The sequence below is a fragment of the Eretmochelys imbricata genome, chromosome 2 (assembly GCF_965152235.1).
Source record: "Eretmochelys imbricata isolate rEreImb1 chromosome 2, rEreImb1.hap1, whole genome shotgun sequence".
NCBI lineage: Eukaryota > Metazoa > Chordata > Testudines > Cheloniidae > Eretmochelys > Eretmochelys imbricata.
This window is the reverse complement of record NC_135573.1, coordinates 19640794-19662351: the sequence shown is the minus strand read 5'-3', so window position 1 is coordinate 19662351 and position 21558 is coordinate 19640794. Positions and strand designations below refer to the sequence as shown.

The window sequence follows — 21558 nt, the reverse complement described above, 5'->3', positions numbered from 1 at the left end:
TAAATTTGTTCATTTCATTTCAAAGGAGATGATTTGAGTATTTAATCCAATCTGTCTTCTCTTCATTTAAACACATTTTAACAGAAGAATAGCATCTTATCTATAAAACTAGAACACTACTTATCTATAAAAAGGGGCTAATTTTAAATTTTTAAATGACAATTATTCCCATTAAAATACAGAAGTAGATGAATCAATAGTTCTACTGATAAAATTACTGATTTTCCATTTTTATAGATAACTGCATTGAACTTTGATACTTTTATTTTAAATGTCAGTTTTTTGAAACACTGGATTATGCTGTTGATCCCTGCAAGTGCTGTTTTTCTATGAATATCAGTGTTTTGATAATTGCCACTAGAATTTATTTTTTAAATCTATCTATTCAGCATATTTTAATGAATAGGAATATTTTGGTAAGAATCTGAAAACACACACACACACACACAAGCATTTGATTAATCTGGCCTCGGACTCCTTTGATTTAATAACAAGAGGCATTAAAAGAATGACACTGAAAAGGTGTAGTTAGAAATTTATTCTGCATTCCCACAGGCATTTTGTGAAGCATTAAGAAGCATTAAAGAAGTCTAAGGTTTCATCTTCTTGCTTGGTAAGCACAATTACATCAGATTAAAAGCAGGGAGTGGCAGGGAACTGTGTGTTTGTTCGTGTATGAACCTATCAGTCAACTAATTCCTGAATTTAAATGTGTTCTGTAGCTCAAACCAGAAAAAGGCGAACAAGGATCTGGAATAGAAGAGATTTTATTAATTAAAAGGAAATAAAACCAAGTGCTTGGTACCAGCTGAGTGCTTTGTGTAATAAATGCAGCAATAGATAGCAGTTGGGTTTTTCTCTGCTTATATCACAAATGGCCATGTTGTAGGTCATTTTTGTAGATTTAGTGAAGGTCAGGAGCCCATATCAAGGAGAAAGATTGTGCATAAGGTTGATGTTATAGTCGCAGGTTCCTCTGAAAAGGAACATCTGTCACATAGCAGAGAAGACAGGTTAGCTGTGCAACAAAGACTTATTGAGATCCAAAAGGAGATAATGCCAAGGACTGGCAGAGTGCGTAGGATGCATTGGTAGTCATCAGAAGATTTGATGTCACCAGGAAAAGGTCACTCCTGGAGCAGAAACTGTACACAGTGATTTCTTACCCTTAGCGCTCCTCTAAGGGGCAGTGAAGTGGCAGCTGAAAGGATGATTGGCTGGTTAGACCTCTCTACACCTGCCCACTTAGCGTTTGGCTCAAGCCTGGTGAAGTGGGTTACTGTTTGTTCCCACCTGGTACCATGCTGTCTAACTCAGATAACTAACATAGATGCGATGCCACCTCTGTGTATTTTAAGGCAGCATTGCTGATTAAAAGAAGACTGGGACTCAGGAGATCTAGGTTCTGTTGCTGAATCTGCTACTGACTCATTGTGTGACACTGGTCAAGTCACTTAATCTCCCTCGACCTTACATGTCTCCATTTGCAGAATGAGGGTGATGTTTTATGATTAATGTATATAAGCCCCTTTCCCCCCCCTTCAGCCTTTTTATTCTTCTGCAGCACCAGAGATGGGTGAAACCAATTAGAAACTGCCCAGATTCTCCTACTTTCACCATGCAGAACTCTGACTTTTACTTAGGTTTGACTTGAAACTATAATTTGGCTCAAAGTTTGTAAACTTGTTCAGTGGAGCTGGGGACATGTTCTTGGCCCCGATCTACTTTATGCCACTTAGGCCGTGGTGCAAAGGGAGGAGAGGCTGTCTGCTTTCCCCACCCTTTGGTAGGGATTCTTCATCATGAGGGAGCCTTCAGCGGGTATAGCGCTGGCATAGCCAGAGCCTGCACTACCCTCCTGAACCTGCTGATTCGGGGGGCGGGGTTCAGGAATAGGGAGGAGAAGTGGCCAGAATGTGCTGAGCGCCTGTTATGCTCCGTAAGCTGGTGAACTGAATCCCTTGGGAACCACGTTAGAGCATCTGTCACTTTTATGTCAAAGCCAGAGGCTGGCTCCTCAGTGACCCCCTCCTTTTCATGCTCTTCTCTGGTTCCTGCTGCCAAGTGCTGAATTAGTACCCAAATCCAAGTGGGTTCTGTTGTGAATATTTTGCTCTGGCCTGGGTGCCAGCACCTCATGAGCTTCTGCCCCGTTTCAAAGGCCGAGAGTGCAAATTCGTCAGAAGTATTGGTGTTCGGTGGTTCTCTCGCATGAAAAGAGAACACAACCTTCCCTCGGGTAACAGTGTTTCACAAACAGAATTCATAAAAGCCTGAGAAGTTGCTATGAATGAAAGTGGATACTGGTGGTGTGAGCTTTTTTCCCCACCTAAATGGTTTAAACACTTTATTGTTAATATCTGAAATCTTTCCTTTTTTGCCGTGAGGTATTTGATAGAGAGATTCCAAAACAATTCTGTACTCCTCATTGTACAGCATCAGAGGTGAGAAAAAGTCCTTTAATAATATACAGCAGTGGAATTGGACAGGCTATTTTCACAGCTTTCTCTCGATTTGTAAGGAGGAGCTGTTCTGATGGAGGAATAAGATTGCCTACAGTGCAACCAAGGAAGGACCTAATTAGAGCCCTGGTTACTCACCTCTGGAAAGCTTAGGTTACAAGTGGAAATATAACTTCATTGGGCTCATCCTCACCCCTACTGTATAACATCATAAAACACACCCCTGTGATTGAATGCATTGGGAAATGTATTGAGCGTCTTCCCTTGTTTAGAGAGTCAAACTCGGTTTAATTATTGGTTGCATACATATGTGTCTGTCTGTCTTTGATGTACTATGGGGCTGTTGGTGATGGCTCCATAGTTAAAGTGTTGAGTTTTGCACTTAATGGGCCTGATTCTCAGTTATTCTGTTTCTGCAGTTGGGGCCACTTTTGTACTGCTCTTGTTCCGAGGCTGAGCAGGGATTGCCTGTCCGCTGGTGTAGGTTAGAGCACGCTCAGTCCTCAGGAAGAGGAGATGGATGTGGCTTTTATTAAACTGACAAAATCATCCAAAGCACAGGACCTGGTGGTGATGGGGGACCTCAGCTACCCAGACATCTGTTGGGAAATAACACAGTGGGGCACAGATTATCCAACAAGTTCTTGGAATGTATTGGAGACAATTTTTTATTTCAGAAGGTGGAGAAAGCCACTAGGGTGGGGGCTGTTCTAGATTTGATTTTGACAAATTGGGAAGAACTGGTTGAGAATTGGAAAGTGGAAGGCAGCTTAGGTGAAAGTGATCATGAAATGGTAAGAGTTCATGATTCTAAGGAAAGGTAGGAGGGAAAACACCCAGCACATTGAAGATAATGGATTTCAAGAAGGCAGACTTTAGCAAACTCAGGGAGCTTGCATGGGAAGCAAGTCTAAGGGGAAAACAGTTCAAGAGAGTTGGCCGTTTTTCAAAGAGACATTATTAAGGGCAAAAGAACAAACTGTCCCTCTGTGTAGGAAAGATGGGAAGTATAACAAGAGACCACTCTAGCTTAAGCAGGAGATCTTCAATTATGTGAAACTTAAAGAAGAGTCCCACAAAAAAGTGGAAACCTACATCCAATTACAAAGGATGGCAGAAGTACTAAATGGCGTTTTTGTCTTTTTTTCACCAAAAAGGTTAGTAGTGATTGGACATCTAACAGTAAATGCCAGTGAAAATAAGGCAGGATCAGAGGCTAATATAGGGAAAGAAAAAGTTAAAAATTATTTACACAAGTTACCAGGACCTGATGAAATACATCCTAGAATACTCAAGGAGCTGACTCAGGAAATGTCTGAGCCATTAGTGATTATCTTAGAAAACTCATGGAAGATGGGTGAGATTCCAGAAGACTGGGAAAGGAGAAATATAGTGCTCATCTACAAAAAGGAAAATAAGGACAATCCGGAGAATTACAGAATAGTCAGTAGAACTTCAGTACCTGGAAAGATAATAGGGCAAAGTTAAGCAATCAGTTTGCAAACACCTAGAAGATAACGTGATAAATGACAGTCAGCACGGATTTGTCAAGAATAAATTGTGTCAAACAAACCAAATAGCTTTCTTTGACAGGGTAACAGGCCTTGTGGATGGGGGGAAGTGGTATATCTTGACATTAGTAAGGCTTTTGATATTGTCTCTCATGACCTTCTCATAAACAAACTAGGGAAATACAACCTAGGTGGAGCTACTTTAAGGTGGATGCATAACTGGTTGGAAAACCATTCCCAGAGAGTACTCATCGGTTGTTCACAGTCAAGCTGGAAGGGCATGTTGAGTGGGGTCCCACAGGGATCAATATTGGGTCTGGTTCTGTTCAACATCTTCAGTGCTTTAGATAATGGCATAGAGCAGGAATGGCCAAACTTATTGACCCTCCGAGACGCATACGACAATCTTCAAAAGTTTGAGAGCTGGGGTGTGCCTGCCGGGGTTTGTGTCTTCAGCACCGCTCCCATTGAAGCCCAAGCAGGCACCTCTCATGGGGTGAAGCCCCAAGATCCTCCTCCCTGCTGGGCAGAAACCCCTAGCTTCTCCTCCCTTCTCCCCCCTCCCTGCAGGGCAGAAGACCTGAGCTCCCCTAACAGTCTGGTAGGCGAAGAATGGCGGGTGGGAGTGGGGGGAATGCGGGGGTTCTAAGAGCTGCGCTTTAACTGTAAAAGAGCTGTGGCCTGCTGGCATAGAAGGTACACTTATAAAGTTTGAGGACAATACCAAGGTGGGAGAGGTTGCAAGTGCTTTGGAGGATAGGATTAAAATTCTAGATGATCTGGACAAACTGGAGAAATGGTCTGAAGTAAATGGGATGAAGTTCAATGAGGACAAATGCGAAGTACTCTACTTAGGAAAGAACAGACAGTTGCAGACATGCAAAATGGGAAATGACTGCCTAGGAAGGAATACCGCAGAAAGGGATCTGAGGGTCTTAGTGGATCACAAACTAAATATGAGTCAACAGTGTAACATTGCTGCAAAAAATGTGAACATCATTTTGGGATGTATTAGCAAAACATGAGAAGTAATTCTTCTGCTCTACTCCAATCTGTTTAGGCCTCAACTGGAGTATTGTGTCCAGTTCTGGGTGCCACATTTCATGAAAGATGTGGACAAATTGGAGACAGTCCAGAGAAGAGCAACAAAAGTGATTAAATGTCTAGAAAACATGACCTGTGAGGGAAGATTGAAAAAAGTGGGTTTGTTTAGTCTGGAAAAGAAGACTGAGGGGGGACATAACAGTTTTCAAGTACATAAAAGGAGGAGGGAGAAAAATTGTTCTTGTTAACCTGTGAGGATAGGACAAGAAGCAATGGGCTTAAATTGCAGCAAGGAAGGTTTAGGTTGGACATTAGGAAAAACTTCCTAAGTGTCAGGGTGGTTAAGCACTGGAACAAATTGCTCAGAGAGATTGTGGAATCTCCATCACTGGAGATTTTTAAGAGCAGATTAGACTATGTCAAGGATGGTCTAGGTAATATAGTCCTGCCAAGAGTGCAGGAGACTGGACTAGAGGACCTCTCATATGATTCCCATAGGCTCTGGGAAGCAGAGAATAGCTGCAGCACAGTGTTGTCTGGCCACGCCTCTGGTCTGATCCCAATGCCAGGGGTTGGGAACGGGGTGACCTCGACCTCTTTTACCAGCTGTACGCTGGCCTTTGATACCCTGTGCGCCGAGTCAGTGCTGTCCCTTTAAGGCTCCTTTATGCTCTGAGAGCAGCATAAAGGGGCCTTAGTGCTTCTGAGAATCAAGCGTGCCGTGTGTGTACGCGCGCACGTGTGTGTGCGTGTAAAATGAGCTAGTCAACATTAGAGCCTAACCCCCACCAAAAATAAAATTTATATATTTAATGAAAACTTGTTTTGTCTTAAAAAAAACAAACAAAAACCGGAAATTCAGAAAACTTGGATCAGCTGTACTGAGTATGTGCTTTTAATAGAGATCGAGCAGTGCAGTGATACTCAGACCTCAGTGATCAACATTACCCAAAAGAGCTGTGGTGGTGTGAATTTGTTGTTTCCGTTACTATAGTGCTGTATATTCAATCACATAGTGTTTTAATATCACGTGCTGCAAAGAGCCGCAGGAAACACATTGAAGAGCTGCTTGCAGCTTGTGAGCCTCAGTCTGAGTATGGCTGTCCTAGTATGCGAGTAATTACTATCACCTTGGTCAGTCCTGGGGATTGAACGGGGGACCACCAAATATGACAACACGAGTAAGCTTGAGCAAAAAGACGAATTAAGCCTTGTCTATATTGAAAATAGTATATAGCTGTAATAGCAAACTTCCCTAATGTAGACAGAATTTATACCGGAAAAACGTCCTTTTTGCTGGTATAGCTTGTGTCTGTTCCTTGAACAAAATATGCTACACGAAACTTTGTCAATGCAACTGTGTCTACGCTAGGATTTTTGCCAGCATAGCTGTGTCAGTAAAAAACAAAACACAACAAAAAAAAACCCAACCAACAACAACAAAGAAAAGAACAACTCACCACCCTACCCTTTACCAACTTAACTGTACTGGCAAAACTTGTTTAGGTGTAGACCAAGCCTATGCCCAGGTGTATGCTAAAAAGTTAGGTTGAATGAGTGGTGGTGATGCTCAGTGGCATGAAAAATCCACATCCCTGAGTGCCAGACTGCTAAACTGACCTAACCCGGTGTAGACAGTGCTAGATCAATGGAAGAATTCTCCTCTCGAGCTAGCTATCGCCTCTAAGGGAGGTAGGTTAACTGCAGGGACAGGAGAACCCCTCCCATCATCGTAATGTCTACTCTGAAGCAGGACAGAAGTGCTGCAGCTGTGGTACTGCAGGGTTTACAGTGAATACACAGCCTCTGTCTCCGAGCTGAGAGATGTAGAAGAGCCATATCCTCTGTAGATTTGGCACAGAGGGGGAAGCATTGCAAACACTGAGCAATGGGTTACATGTGTGCTTTCCCTGCTTTAAATCTTTCTGTATCAGTGCTCCGTACCTCCTATTGATTTGTTACAAGTTATTAATGCAAACAGGTTCAGCTCTTCTTCGAGTGATGGCTCATGTGTATTCCACAATAGGTGTGCATGCTCGCCACGTGCACCGGTGCCGGAAGTTTTTCTCCTAGCAGTACCCGTGGTGGGGGGCGTCCCCCGTGGCGCCTGCCTGGTGTGGTATAAGGAGAGCAGCACGCTGCCCTGACCCTCAGGTCCTTCTTGCCGCCAGTGAAGGTGCGTCGGAACTGCGCTGCTCCAGCTTTGCTGTAGCTCGTCCCCAGAACTGTTAGTTTGTTCAGCGTTCGTACCTGTAGTTAGTTAGCTATTTAGTTAGTTTAGTGAGTCAGTGAGCCCGGGCATGCCCTGCGCCCTGTGGTTTGTCGTGCAGCTCTTGTAGGTGTTCTGTGCCAAGAAGTGACCCGCATGCAGACTGTTTGCGCTGCTTGGGAGAAACCCATATCAGCAAAAGGTGCAAGATTTGCAAGTTGTGTAAGCCTTGGCCCAAAAGAGAAAGAGACATTAGGCTCCGGGCCATCCTGATGGAGTTGATAGTGACCCTGACCCCGGCACACCGCTCCAAACTGGTACCCGGCACCGCAGCATTGGTATGCGGCGACCCTCTGGTGCCATCGGCACCACTTCCCGTCCACGGGCATGCCAAGAGGGCCAGAAAGACTCCCTCTTCTCAGTGGCACCGAGGGAAGTCTGGGACAAAGGCTAGGTCCATGTCGGGCAGTCCTCAATCCCCACCAAGCCCCAGGCCTCCGACTCAAATTGAGTGGAGTAGTCTGTCCCCTTTAGAACAGGCCTTTCCGGATGCTGTCCATGCCTGAAGCCCTCCAGGCGGCCTGGATGTCCATGTCGGTGCCCTGGGATCTCCGCAGTTGCCTCCTGCCCGGTACCGGTCTCGGTCGAGGGAATGTTCCTGACGCTGATCACCGCCCAGTGATCGCTCCGGGCAGAGTCCAGGTGGATTGCCCTTGATACCGACTACTGTCTGTCTGGTTCCGTCCAGGTGGGACTCATAGCACTGCTTGTCCTCAAGGAGCGAATATCAGTGGGACTATGGCGGACGTCGCCATCGGTCCTCGTCTCGGAGAGGGTACTGCAGTCGGTCATCGACGCCATTCCCACTTGGACTCCAGCTCAAAGTCTCCGCCAAGACATCGCAGCCCCGGGTGTCGATCACCGGCGTTTTGCTGTCGCGGGTAGACCCGTCGAGGCTGTTCGCGGAGCAGCTGTTACCGTTGGTACCGGTGCTCCACATCCAGATCGTGGTTCCATGGCCATTGTAGATCCCGGCACCGCCACTCCTCCCTGTCCAGAGACAGCAACAGATCTTACGCCGGCCCGGTCTCCATTCGTAGCCGTCCTTTGATGGGCCAGGCCAGCCAACCTGAACAGCTGGCCCCACTGGTGCCACAGCAGGTGTAGTGGTACCAAGCGTCGTGGCAGGCCCGATGGTACCAGTGGGCACTGTGGCCTCTGGAGCACCGTGGGAGCTTGCTCGGTGGCCGGAGCTTTGGAGGCACCGTTGGCCCCCCTCTCCAGACACCTGAGAAGGAGGCGGTGGGATGTGTGTCCTCGGCACCGTGCCCGGAGTCCGAGCAGGTGGTGGACCCTCCGATGCCAGCAGACACCCGGAGCACCGCACCAGCCTCTTCGCCCTGCCTGGAGGAGGTGATTGCGGCCCCACCCCACTCTGTCCCACAGGAGGGCTTCGGGGACACCGAGAACTCTCAAAGAGGGTGGTAGCAAGCCTCCACCTCCAGCAGAGGAGATGGAGGAGCCCTCAGACTCCCTGTTTAATGTGTTGTCCCCATTGGCACCAGGTAGGGTGGCCTTTCCCCTCCATGAAGGGATGGCTAAGATTTCAAATGCCCTGTGGCAAACACCGGCCTCGTTGGCCCCCATCTCTAAAAAGGTGGAATGCAAGTACTTTGTACCTGCTAAGGGGCATGAATACTTGTATACCCACCCGGTGGTCAACTCCCTGGTGGTCGAGTGGATCAACCACAGAGAACGGCAGGGTCAGCTAGCCCCGACCCCAAAGAACAAAGACTCTCAGAGACAGGACTCTTTTTTTTTGGAAGGAAAGTTTATTCATCTTCGAGCTTCCAGTTACGAGTGGCAAACAATCAGGCTCTCTTGGGCCGGTACACATTCAATATGTGGGGCTCCCTGTCCAAGTTTGAGGACTCCCTCCAGGAGAGCGATAGGAAGGAGTTCAAGGTGCTAGTGGAGGAAGGGGCAGTGGCCGCTAGGGCATCCCTGCAGGCAGCCTGGGATGCTGCGGACACAGCCACATGATCAGTGGCCTCCGCGGTGTCCATGAGACGGGCGTCATGATTCCTGCTCTCTGGGCTGTCCAGCGAGGCGCAGTCTTCCATGCAGGATCTACTGTTTGCTGGAAAAGCTCTGTTTGCGGAGGAAACAGCTACAGGGTTGCATGGCATGAAAGACTCCTGCACGACTCTCCAGACTCTGGGTCTCTATGTCCCCGCTCCAGCAAAGCCTAAGTTGAAGCCACAGCAGACTCCCGCCGAGGCCGCCCATAAGAAGCAGTGGGACTGTGAGAGATGCCCTGAGAGGCAGTTTTGGCCTGCCCCCCCAGCCTGGGTCCTCCAAGGGCAAGCAGGCAGGGAAAAGGTGTTTTTGACGGGAAGCTCGGGGGCACCCAACCAGTCTTCATCAGGGATCCACCCCCCAATAAAGCTTCCCTTCCTCAACCGGTTGTGCGCTTTCCTCCTGGAATGCGGCTAACTTTGGCCCGATGGGTCCTCAACACCATCTCCCAGGGTTACAGCCTCCAGTTTACTTTCTCCCGGCCCAACCACCCCCTGCCCCCATCCCCCTTCGCATGAAGTTCTGCTCGAGCAGGAGGTAGGGCAGCTCCTAGGTCTAGGAGCGATAGAGGCAGTGCCCGAGGAGTTCATGGGCAAGGGGTATTACTACCGTTATTTCCTTATCCCAAAGGCCAAAGGAGGGCTCAGGCCCATCCTGGACCTCCGAGGTCTGTACCAGTACATGGTGAAGCTTAAGTTCCACATGGTCTCTCTGGCCTCCATCATCCCCTCCCTGGATCCCGGGGACTGGTACGCTGCCCTCGATCTACAGGCTGCGTACTTCCACATCCCCATATTCGAGGGGCACAGGTGCTTCCTCCGTTTCGTGATGGGACAGAATCACTACCAATTCACGGTCCTCCCGTTTGGTCTGTCCACTGCCCCCAAGGTGTTTACAAAATGCATGTTGGTGGTAGCAGCCTACCTCAGACAGCGAGGGGTCCAGATATTTCCCTATCTGGAAGATTGGCTTGTCAAGGGCACCTTCCAGTCGCCAGTAAGGGACCATGTGGTGCTCCTCCTGTCCACGTGCACCGCCTTGGGCCTGTTGTAAACAACACCAAGTCCACGTTAGTCCTGGTCCAACGCATAGAGTTTATTGGGGCGCTCCTGGACGCAGTGTCAGCCAGGGCCTCTCTCCCGCCAGACAGAAAGGTCTCATCGACTCAGTCACAAGGTTCCTGGTGACAACAGCCAGGGTTTGTCTACAACTCTTGGGTCACATGTCAGTGTGCACGAACGTGGTCTGTTACGCCAAACTCAGGATGAGGCCCCTCCAGCTCTGGTTGGCCTCGAAGTTCTCCCAGGCCACAGACAGGATGGACAAGGTCCTCACCGTGCTGGACTCTTTGATCACCTCCTACGGTGGTGGTCTGCCCCAAACAACATGCTTCAAGGGGTCCCGTTCAGGGACAGGGCCCTGTCGTTGGAGCTGGTGTCCAGTGTGTTGGACCTGGGTTGGGGGGCCCATGTGGGGAACTTTCAGACCCAAGGCCTGTGGTTGGCTCAAGACCTGACCTAACACATAAATGTCAAGGAGGTCAGGGCACTGCGGTTGGCGTGTATGGCCTTCCGCTCACACCTGGAGGGCAAGGTAGTCGGGGTCCTCACGGACAACATGGCCTCAATGTTCTATACCAACAGGCAAGGTGGGGCCTGATCCTCTGCTGCGAAGCCCTCAGGCTGTGGGACTTCTGTATGGTCCATGACATCCACCTGAAGGCCTTCTACCTACTGGGCGCCCAGAACGAGAGAGCGGATTGCTTGAGCAGGGACTGTTCCTCGCAATGTGAGTGGTCCCTCCACCCGGAAGTGGCTCACGGGCTCTTCTGAAGGTGGAGAACTCTCTAGGTGGACCTGTTCATGACTCGGCAGAACCGGCGATGCCCCCGGTTCTGATGCAGGGGGGCCTGGGGAGGGGCACTATCTCCGATGCCTTTCTCCTGTTCTGGTCAGGCCGGCTTCTCTACACCTTTCTCCCCTTTCCTCTAATCAGCCCAGTCCTGGAGAAAATAAAGACTGACAAGGCCTGGGTCCTCCTGATTGTCCCGGCGTGGCCCAGGCAGCATTGTTATGGGACCCTCACGGGCCTGGCGGTAACTCCTCCGTGGCCGTTGCTACTCTGCCCGGACCTGCTCTCTCAGGACCAGGGCCGGCGGCTCTTCACCTCGCGGCATGGCTGTTCAGTGGTTGGGTGGAGAGGAAAAGGCATGCTCAGAGCAGGTTCAGCACGGCCTCCTCGAAAGTAGATGGCCCTCCACTCACTGCACTTATTTGGTAAAGTGGTCCCAGTTTTCTAGGTCGGCCGTGGACCAGGGTGTCTCCCCGCTGACCACCCCGATCCAGCTTATCCTTGATTACCTCCTCCACCTGAGGGCCCAGGACCTGGTGCCCTCGTCAGCCAAGGTGCACGTGGCAGTCATTTCGGCCTTCCATCTGCCTGTGCAAGGGCACATGGTATTTTCCCATGCTATGACTGGCCAGTTCCTTATGGGTTTGGACCGTCTTTTTTTCTGTATTCTAGACCTCCGGTCCTGCAGTGGGACCTAAACCTGGTGTTGGGTCGTCTTGAGGCCCCTGTTTGAACCACTGGCCACGAGCTCCTGGTCTCACCTCTCATGGAAGGTGGCTTTCCTGGTTGCAATCACGTAGGCCAGGCGAATCTCAGAGCCCAGGGCCCTGACCTCCGAGCCACCGTACATGGTCTTTCATAAAGACAAGGTCCAGATCCGCCCACACCCCACGTTCCTCCCGAATGTGGTCTCCGCCTACCACGTGGGTCAGGGTATTTTTCTACCGAAGCCTCCATGCGCCCAGTGAGGAGTGACGTCTCCACACGCTCAATGTGTGCAGGCTCTGGCTTTCTATCTCGAGTGGACCAGGCCGTTCAGAAAATCCTCACAACTGTTTGTCGCCTTGGCTGAGCGCACGAGGGGCCAGCCAATGTCCACTCAGTGGCTTTCCAACTGGATCACTTCATGCATCCGTTCCTGTTATGAGCTGGCGGGTGTCCCCCCGCCACCCACTGTGAGGGCACACTAGACTTGGGCGCAGGCCTCATTGGCTGCCTTCGTGGCCCACGTCCGCATCCAGGACATTTGTAGGGCTGCTACGTGGTCTTCGGTTCACACGTTCACCTCGCACTATGCGATCATCCCCCAAACCAGGGATGATGCCGGGTTTGGCAGGGCTGTCCTCCGTCCTGGGAACTTGTGAACTCCTACCCACCTTCAACAGCTGTAGCTTGGAATCACCTATTGTGGAATACACATGAGCAATCACTCGAAGAAGAGAAGACAGTTACCTTTTTCATAACAGGTGTTCTTCGGGATGTGTTGCTCGTGTCTATTCCACATCCCACCGTCCTTCCCCTCTGTCGGAGTTGTCTGGCAAGAGGGAACTGAGGGCTGGGGAGGAGGCGAATAGCTCCCCTTATACCGCGCCAGGTTGACGCCACTCCAGGGGTCGCGCGGGGTGCTTCCTCCCCCCCCCCCCCCCCCCCCCAGGTACTTCTAGGGGAAAAACTTCCGGCACACTCCTATTGTGGAATAGACATGAGCAACACATCTCGAAGAACACCAGTTAAGGAAAAGGTAACTGTCTTTTGGGCGGGGGGGGTCGTCCCCCTCCGTCCCCTTGTTTTCAAAAGCACATAATTGATTTTTGGGATTAGGGCAACAATGTAAAAAGCCGTGCATGTGCTTTGTCTATGTTACACACGATTACATTAAAGTGAAAAACAACGTTGGCACATTGCAGAAATGCTCCTGTGATGACTAACCACTTTAGCGAATCCTTTCGTACCCAGCACAGACAAACACCAAAATTGCAGGTTTGCTGAAGTTTTCAAATCTGTGTTCAGCTGGCAACAAATAAAGGGAATCGTGTCCTTTTTTTCCCTTTAAAGTATTTATTCATTTTGGTGGGGGGGAAACCAAAACCATAAAATAAATTTGACAATGGTAATTTTTATGGAGTCTTTTATATCTGGTTTTGTAAATTGGGTCTACTGAAGCATGGCAGAAGAAGAGAATTTAATCTAGAGATACTTTCTCTTGCTAGACTGGGTTTCCCACTGAAAACTCCCCCAAAATACTCTGAAATCAGGTCTGAAAGTTGTCAAAAGCCAGATAGATCTTGAGCAACTCCGTTTGTGGGTGTCCAACTCAGTGGGGCCTAATTTTCAGAGAGTGCCAAGAACCTGTCCTCTATAAATAAGGCTCTTGTAAGGAGTCTCAGGTTGGGTACCTAAAATCACTGCTTGCTTCCGGAAAAGTTAGGCCTAAATCTTTGATTTGTGTATTGAATATTTTGTGTTTTAAACCCCTTCTCACACCTCTTCCCCACCCCCTACCCCATCCCACCCCAGTTCCAGATATAGACAGTACGGATGACATTTAGTCATAAGCCTAGAAGTTATTTTACTGAAATCAGAGTGAGTTCCACTGTCCTTTTCTGAACTGTTGTTAGTTTTCTCCTGTGTCCTAGTCTTTAGAGATGGGAGTGACAAATGAGGAATTAGTTTGTGTACACTTACTTCAGTTTGGAAGAGAGAGGTTCCTGTCTTTTCTCTTAATATTGATAGATGGCAGGAAGTCAGTCCCTGCAATCTGAAGTGAATTTGGCGCTGCTTTCTCTCATTATCACTTCCTTTTTGTGCATGATGGATACTTTCTCAGTACTTACCATTTTCAGTATATCCAGGCCATTGCCCTGGATGTAAAACAGCTAATGCAAGTATAAAATCAGGTTTTCAGTAGCAGAGCGTGTGTGTGACTGTTGCCTCATGAACAGCATAACATGAGGCAGTGGCTCTCAATCTTTACAGACTACTGTACCCCTTTCAGGAGTCTGATTTGTCTTGCCTACCCCCAAGTTTCACCTCACTTAAAAACTACTTGCTTACAAATTCAGATATAAAAATACAAAAGTGTCACTGCACACTGTTACTGAAAAAATTGCTGACTTTCTCATTTTTACCATATAATTATAAAATAAATCAATTGGTATATAAATATTATATTTATATAGAACAGTATAAATATTTCATTGTATTAAATTTTAGTTTCTACTGACTTCGCTAGTGCTTTTTCTGTAGCCTGTAGTAAAACCAGGAAAATCTCCATATGAGTTGATATATCTCCTGGAAGACCTCTGCATGCCCCCAGGGGTACGCGTACCCCTGGTTAAGAACCACAGACATGGGGTAATCTGGAAAACTTTGTTGGCTTGGTTCAGGTAGGAAATCTTCACTATCTAATAGCTCTGGTGCAGTCCTTTGCATTAAAACAACAAGAGCTCATACTTTTTCTGATCTGCCCCATGCAGTCCAGAATCCCACTTCTGAAGTGGCAGGTGCCTTTGGTCTTTGCAGCCGCTGCGCGCCCCCCCTCACCCCCCCCCCCAAACAGTAGCTTAGAGATTCCCCATCACCTCCTTTGCTGTTGTCTCTGTGGAGGGGTGATGGTTTTCAAGCTTTACACTCTCTTCACATTACTCTCAAGGAAGCCCCAAAACACTCAAGACTGGAAGCTACTAGCTGGCCCTGTTTGATCTTTCCACAAACTGCTGAGACCATGAGAGACATTTCAGCCAGGATGGGAGGGATGTGGTGCATCTCAGGCAGAGACGACACTGAATTTTTCTATCCCTAGAAATAGAGTTGTGTGGTTTGAGAGATGTCCCCAAACTGTTTTGTTCATCACGTTTCCCCCTGCACCACACACTTGCTAACATTATAGTTCCCAGATGATACCAGTCATCACTACGCTTTGCCTGTTCTTTTGCCGCAGAATAGTACGTTGTTCTGTACTGGTGGATACGCAAGATCATATTTCTGATCTAGCAAGAGTGACTTATTTTTTAAAAAAAAAAGCGCCTTTAATAATGAGACTAGACTAGCATGTGCAGGATGGTTCACTGCTTATTGCTTCAAGATGTTCCTCTGTTGACTGCACCTTTGTAGCTACTTTCAAAGTACGTATTTTTTTTTTAAATATGTGGTATTTTCTTTTATGTACAGCTTCACCTGCTATAGTTTAGCTGTGCCTGTTCTAATGGACACTCTGTTCTTTGGATTGTCTTTAAAATACCCACCACAATTTAGAATTAATAAGATACTCCAGACAAGATACATTATTGCAGAACCTAGCAACCCAAAATCATCTACTGAATTATTGAACTGCTATTTTAATTTAAAGGTCTCCATGGAGTTTGAGTTGTTTTGCTATCCTTGTGCTCATCTGCGGGAGCAGACTGATGTGGATTAATATATAGGAATTCATAGTGAAGTTGACTCATGACACTAAAATGTAAAAACTCTGTAACTGGCTGACATCCCAAGACCTCAAGAGGCCTTCAGAGGGGTCTTTTTACAGAGGTGTGAGAATTGAAATATACTGAAACCTTCTCTGTGCTAACTGGATACTATATGAAGAGTTTGCGATCAGTCCTCCATACAGTTTAGTAGCTGACTTTAGATGGCAAATAAAAACAGTCACAGAGGAACACCTGTCACATGGTAACAATCGGTAACACTATTTTGGTGTAATTTACAAGCGGATATTCTTTCCTAACGCTTTAGGAAGTGGCCTCCAGGCTGGGTTGACTTCAGGGCTAGAAGGAAGTGGCAGATGTCTCATCATTATCATTGCAAAAAAATTAAATGTAATAACCTTAATTGCAAGAATGTGGAATAAGAGAGAGAACCAGATTCACTTTGTGTATCGATAGAGTCTTCTAAAAAAACCCATTACCAAAGGCACATAATTGGTTTAGAGGATGTTTGTATGACCATGGTCTCCACAAGGTCTGGAGAGAGGAGAAAAACCCACTATCGTTACTTCCCCTTCTCTCTTTCTTTGGTAACATGCAAATCACCAGGTAAAATATGGAGTCTGAGTCTCCATCAGAGAAAAGGGTACGTTGTTCATGGTACTTTACAGATATGTAATGAGAGAGTCTCAACCTTACAATCTAAATAGACAAGACAGAGAAAGGGAGTATTGTTATCCTCGTCTTACAAATTGGAAATTGAGTCACAGAGAGATCACAGCCCCAATTTTGCAAGTGTATCCAAGAGGACAGACTTCTGACTTCAGTGGCGCTCTATGAAGGATCGAGGTCTAAATAGCTTGCCTGTGATTACACACTGAGGGCTTCCGTCAGAATTGAACCCAGATCTGTTGAGTCCTAGTCCATAACCATAAGCGCATCCTTCAGTGTTTATGTATACATGCCACCATTTCATCTAGCGCACGTGATCTGTCAGTACAGAAGTAATTTGTCCGGACTAGTAAAGGTATTGTCTTCCTAATGTCCTCTGTCCAATTCATCTGGTTCCCCCAACGGAGGTTCCATTTCCTCTTCCTCTTCTCTTTGCCATCCCAGCAAAGGATTGGGAGGTTTCCCAAATCCTGGAATTCTTCATTCTTACTCTCTCTGATCCGGTTCCTAGTTACCTTTTTCAGATGCTAGAGAGTGTATTCTGCTTGTCAGTATCAAACCTTTTTGGCTTACCCCTGCACTGTGGGGAAAAAAGACAAGGTGCTCGGGAAGGAAATCCCAAGATAAGTAATTCTTTTTTTTTTTTTCTTCTCTACCCTTCTGTAACTTCATGTAGAAGTTGGGTTATTTTGCCTTTGGATGACTAAGAAGGCAATTCCTTTCTGGTTAGAATAGTACTGTGATTACCGTTAGATTTTTTTTTTTTTTTTTAATCCTTGTAGGTTTGTCACACTCTCAGCTTTTTTTGACTGGTACTGGCAGAAAAAAAGAAAGGTACTACCAGGGCTGTCCCTAGGGGGTGCAGAGGCTGGGACAATGTCCTCCCCCGGCCACCTCTTTCTGGCTTCTTCCCCCGACCGACACCAGGAGCTGGCGGGGCGGGCTGGGGGTGGGTCGCTGACTGTTGCTGGGGCCAGGCCCCCCGTTAACTCCCCAGGCCTCCCTGGACCCTGCGTCCCAAAGTGTGGGGCCCCCCCAAAGTGCAGGGCCCAGGGCGGTTGCCCCGGTCTGTCCTGTGGACAGGATGCTACGCTGATGACTCTCACTTACAGAATTTTCCCCTTAAGGAAAGCTGTTGAATCTTGAATTGCCCAAATGGCTGTGGCTCTCAGAGCTGCCTTGTGTCGTACTCCCTGGCGTGCACCTCAGGAAGTGAGGGCCGCTTTGCCGCCCGCTGCTCGGGTTTACCTCAACTGGGATCTTAAGAGAGGGCGTGCCCTGCCCACCCTCCACCCCAGACCCTCTGGACCTTTTCATCGGGCCCCTGCCCCCATGGACCCGACACCCCATCCTCCCCTTCACCGTGAGCTGGCTGAACGATTTGCAGCCGGTCCGTTTCCAGACTGTGCCAAGGAAACAGCTCGTGCTCCACACCCTTCACATCCTCACCTTCGCATCCCACCCCGACACAAAGTGGTGGGACCTCCCGCCACCTCTAGAGGGTGAGGAGCCCCGGTGGGCCAGCCTACATTCCACCCTGGTCCCGAGGCCCGCCGGGGATATCAGTTGGCGATTCCTTCATGGGGCTGTGAGCACGGATGTGTACTTGGCTCTGTTCACCGCTGTCCCAGACACCTGCCCCTTTGCAGCGTGAGGGGAACCCTGGCGCACATATACCTGGAGTGCGCCAGACTGCAGCCCCTATTCCGGCTCCTCACAAATATTTTGTTAAGATTTTGGTTGCACTTTTCTCCTCACCTTCTTATCTATGCACTCCCTATCCGTGGCCCCACTAAGTCACGGGACCTCCTGGTCAGCCTCCTCCTGGCCCTGGCTAAAGTGGCCATCTATAAAACCAGGGTGAGGAGGTGGGCCGATGGAGTCTCCTGTGACTGTGGGGCCTATTTCCGATCCTCCATCCGTTCACGCCTCCGGGCAGAGTTCCACTGGGCAGCGTCAACTGACTCCCTTGACGCCTTCGAGGAGCTGTGGGCGCTGACCGGGGTTCTCTGCTTGGTGTTCCTATCTGGTTCGCTTCGTTTGACCCTTTGACCGCACTCCTGTCCCTGTTATTTCATTAGTTGTCCCCTGTAATTATTTGGTTTCCAGGTCCTGTGGACCCCCCCTTAGGTTGGGGGGGGGGGTCCTTTAGCAGTGAGTGGGCAAAGCCCACTTCCTGGATCCCAATAAGGTTACCTTATAGAGTTCGTTCTGTATCTGGTTCATTTGTGAACATCCATTCTAGTATTTAACATCCTCAGAGTGTTTCAAGCTTAAACTAAAAAGAAACTATTTGTGGCACCGGAGAGACTAACGCATTTATTTGAGCATAAGCTTTCGTGAGCTACAGCTCACTTCATCAGGGGGAGGGACAGTTCAGTGGTTTGAGCATTGGCCTGCTAAACCCAGGGTTGTGAGTTCAATCCTTGAGGGGGCCATTTAGGGATGGGGGAAAAATTGAGGATTGGTCCTGCTTTGAGCAGGGGGTTGGACTACATGACCTCCTGAGGTCCCTTCCAACCCCGGTATTCTATGATTCATTCAGTGGAAAATACAGTGGGTAAGATTTATATACATAGAGAACATGAAACAGTGGGTGTTACCATACACACTGTAACAAGAGTGATCAGATATGGTGAGCTATTACAGCAGGAAAGAGGGGGGGACCTTTTGTAGTGATAATCAAGGTGAGCCATTTCCAGCAGTTGACAAAAACATCTGAGGAACAGTGTGGGGGGCTTTGTTCAAGGCCTCAGAGGGGTGGTTGGAATCAAAGCCAGGCTTAGATCAAGGAGTTGCTGATTACCAGCCCCGTGCTCAGACCACTAGACCACACTACCTCTTGTATTATCTCTGGGGCCTGACTTTCCCACTGGAGAACTTGAACTGGTTTTGGGAGTGCTCCACACTTCTTCTTGCAAATCTGCCATGGAAGCTTTTGCACTATTGCAGCTGCCTGCTGCACGTACCTAGGAAGTAAAGGAGCCTTAAAAGTGGAAGACACACCAAAGGACATCCAGGTGCTACCTAGCATTGTTTGATTTCTCAGGTCAGATTAAAATCTCAGTTAGTGTTCTGCTCTTCGTCATGGTTGGACATAGTGATGCATTTATCTTTCCATATGGGGTTCCCTGGGGAGGGAAGGACATTGCTTGTTTTCAGCAAAGGTGAAGCATATTAAGAATGTTTGTTTGTTTTCGCCAGGCCAAAACAGCAGGTCTGGCCAATCCAGATTAAAAGCCAGTTTAAGGAGAGTTGATGTCTTTTTATGACCAATCACCAAGTGTGTATAAAACTCAAGTTTGCTTGCTGTCATCATCAGGTTTCTCAGTATCTGAAGTGAAAGCACTAACATGGATGAATAAACCAGTCACTCAAAGAAAACCATGGCGTGGCAATGTGTGCGTGTGACTACACACCTTTCTTCTCTTAGATATTTGTACCTGTACATGTGCGTGCATATATACACACACCTCCCTCCCAAGATTCAAGGTAGCTTTCTTCAGTCCAGGCACTATATGTGAAGACACACGCGCAGAGTAAGCAATAGAAATATAAAAGATTAAAGAGAACACTAAAACATGTAGGAGGCTGGAAATGGCGACAACAGCTTTGATCAGTAAAACCAAATTACGCACTGCACGCACAGCCTCTCATCTCCTACAGAATAAGCAAAACTATTTATTCCAGTGATGCTTTTACCGTAGTCTGACTTTCACAGAAACGAGAAGCCAGCACTGCTTTCAAATGTTTTATTTTTCTAGCTCTCCAGAGATAGATCAGTTGTCAGAAACATGCCTTGCTATACAGAAGAAGAAAAAACAACATATAATTGAGCACGATGACCATCTGATGGAGAATGGTGAGTAATAGGATATAACGAAAATTCTGCCCTGGCCCACGAGTCTGACTGTTGCTTTTCATGTTGGCCACTGTCTGGAACGCAGCTCTGCCAAAAGACAGCTTTAACCAGAAGTACGACTGCACAACCCTATGACCAATAAGCTCTCAAAACCACAGCTGATCTTCAACGTTATCGACATAGTTAACTCTCTAGGGCTCTGTCTCACACCAACACACTCCAGGAAAGAAATGTACATTTTACTGGAACACAGAAGATGAACCCTTCCCAGTTTGTGTAATAAATGTGGATCACTGATTTTTTTTAAAAAATGAATTGGAAGATATGAAGCAATGTCACTATTTAGTACTGTTATAGCATCATATCAAAGCACTTCATAGACATTAATCAGACTTCTCAATACTCCTGCAACATACTTTCCTGACATTCCCATTTAAGAAATGGTACACTGAGACAGAATGCAAGTGACTTCCCAGCACAGTAGTCATTGGATGTCTGGGGATGGAAACCGTCTGTTTCCGGTCCTCTGTTCTATACAATTAATAGTCGTTTTCAGACAATGAAAGAACTAGTGAAAGAATGATGTATAATAATTATTCAAAAGATACTTCAGAGTAGTTTACAAGCATTAACCTTCAAATTTCCATACCATCCATGGTGTAAACATTACTATAATGACGACACATGTGTACAGCGATTGCCTTCCAGAAGAATTCTAAAGCCTGTGATTTCCCCAACATAACTGTAACAAACTCTCTGGCTTTGCAGTGCAAGATTATTGGAGTATTTTTGCAGTTCTTTGCACCACTTGCTCGCCTTCATGGTTTTACTGGTGAGCTGAAGATTCTGTTCCGCTTTTAAGCTGTGTTGTTTCTACTGAATTCAGGAGATATACTTATTTGAAATTAGATGAGAAGCAGTCTGATGATGACGTGGTTTGCGGCTGTGGTATAATAATCTACTTTGGGAGCCCAGAGGGTAGCCACACTGTTGACCCTGCCCTGTAACTGAAGTGTGCGGATAGAATTTAACAGAACAGCAGCAGGTTTTCTATTAACTGTTTGGTTCTTGCACAGAGCTTTTCATCCTGAAGATGCCTGGCACCAGCTTTCCAGAATACTGTACAGCCAGTGGGGGTGCGGACATTTTTGCCAAAGACATCACAGCAGAGGTAGACCTTGTGTGGTCTTTAAAGTCTTAACAGGCCGTTCTCTTAGTTTATATGATCTTATGCAAAAATCCACCATATAGGTAACTGAATGGAACTCAACTTACCTCGTTCAAATGGATGAAGGGTTGAGACAGCCCTGCTGGAGTCTCGATATTTCAAACCTGCGACTTGATTTATTAAGACATCCCCTCCGGTGATATTCAGCTGCTGAAGTGCTCACAACAGCAAGCAGTTTCTGTTCATCTACCAGGAAGCTATAAGTTCTGGCAAACCTAT

General features: G+C 47.5%; 1 long non-coding RNA gene across 1 annotated transcript in view; it reads left to right on the top strand.

Annotated features, from left to right (window-relative positions):
* The window catches only part of LOC144260276 (uncharacterized), a 132083-nt gene that overhangs the window by 1590 nt on the left and 108935 nt on the right, over positions 1-21558 (top strand). The gene's annotated exons all lie outside the window — the stretch shown is intronic.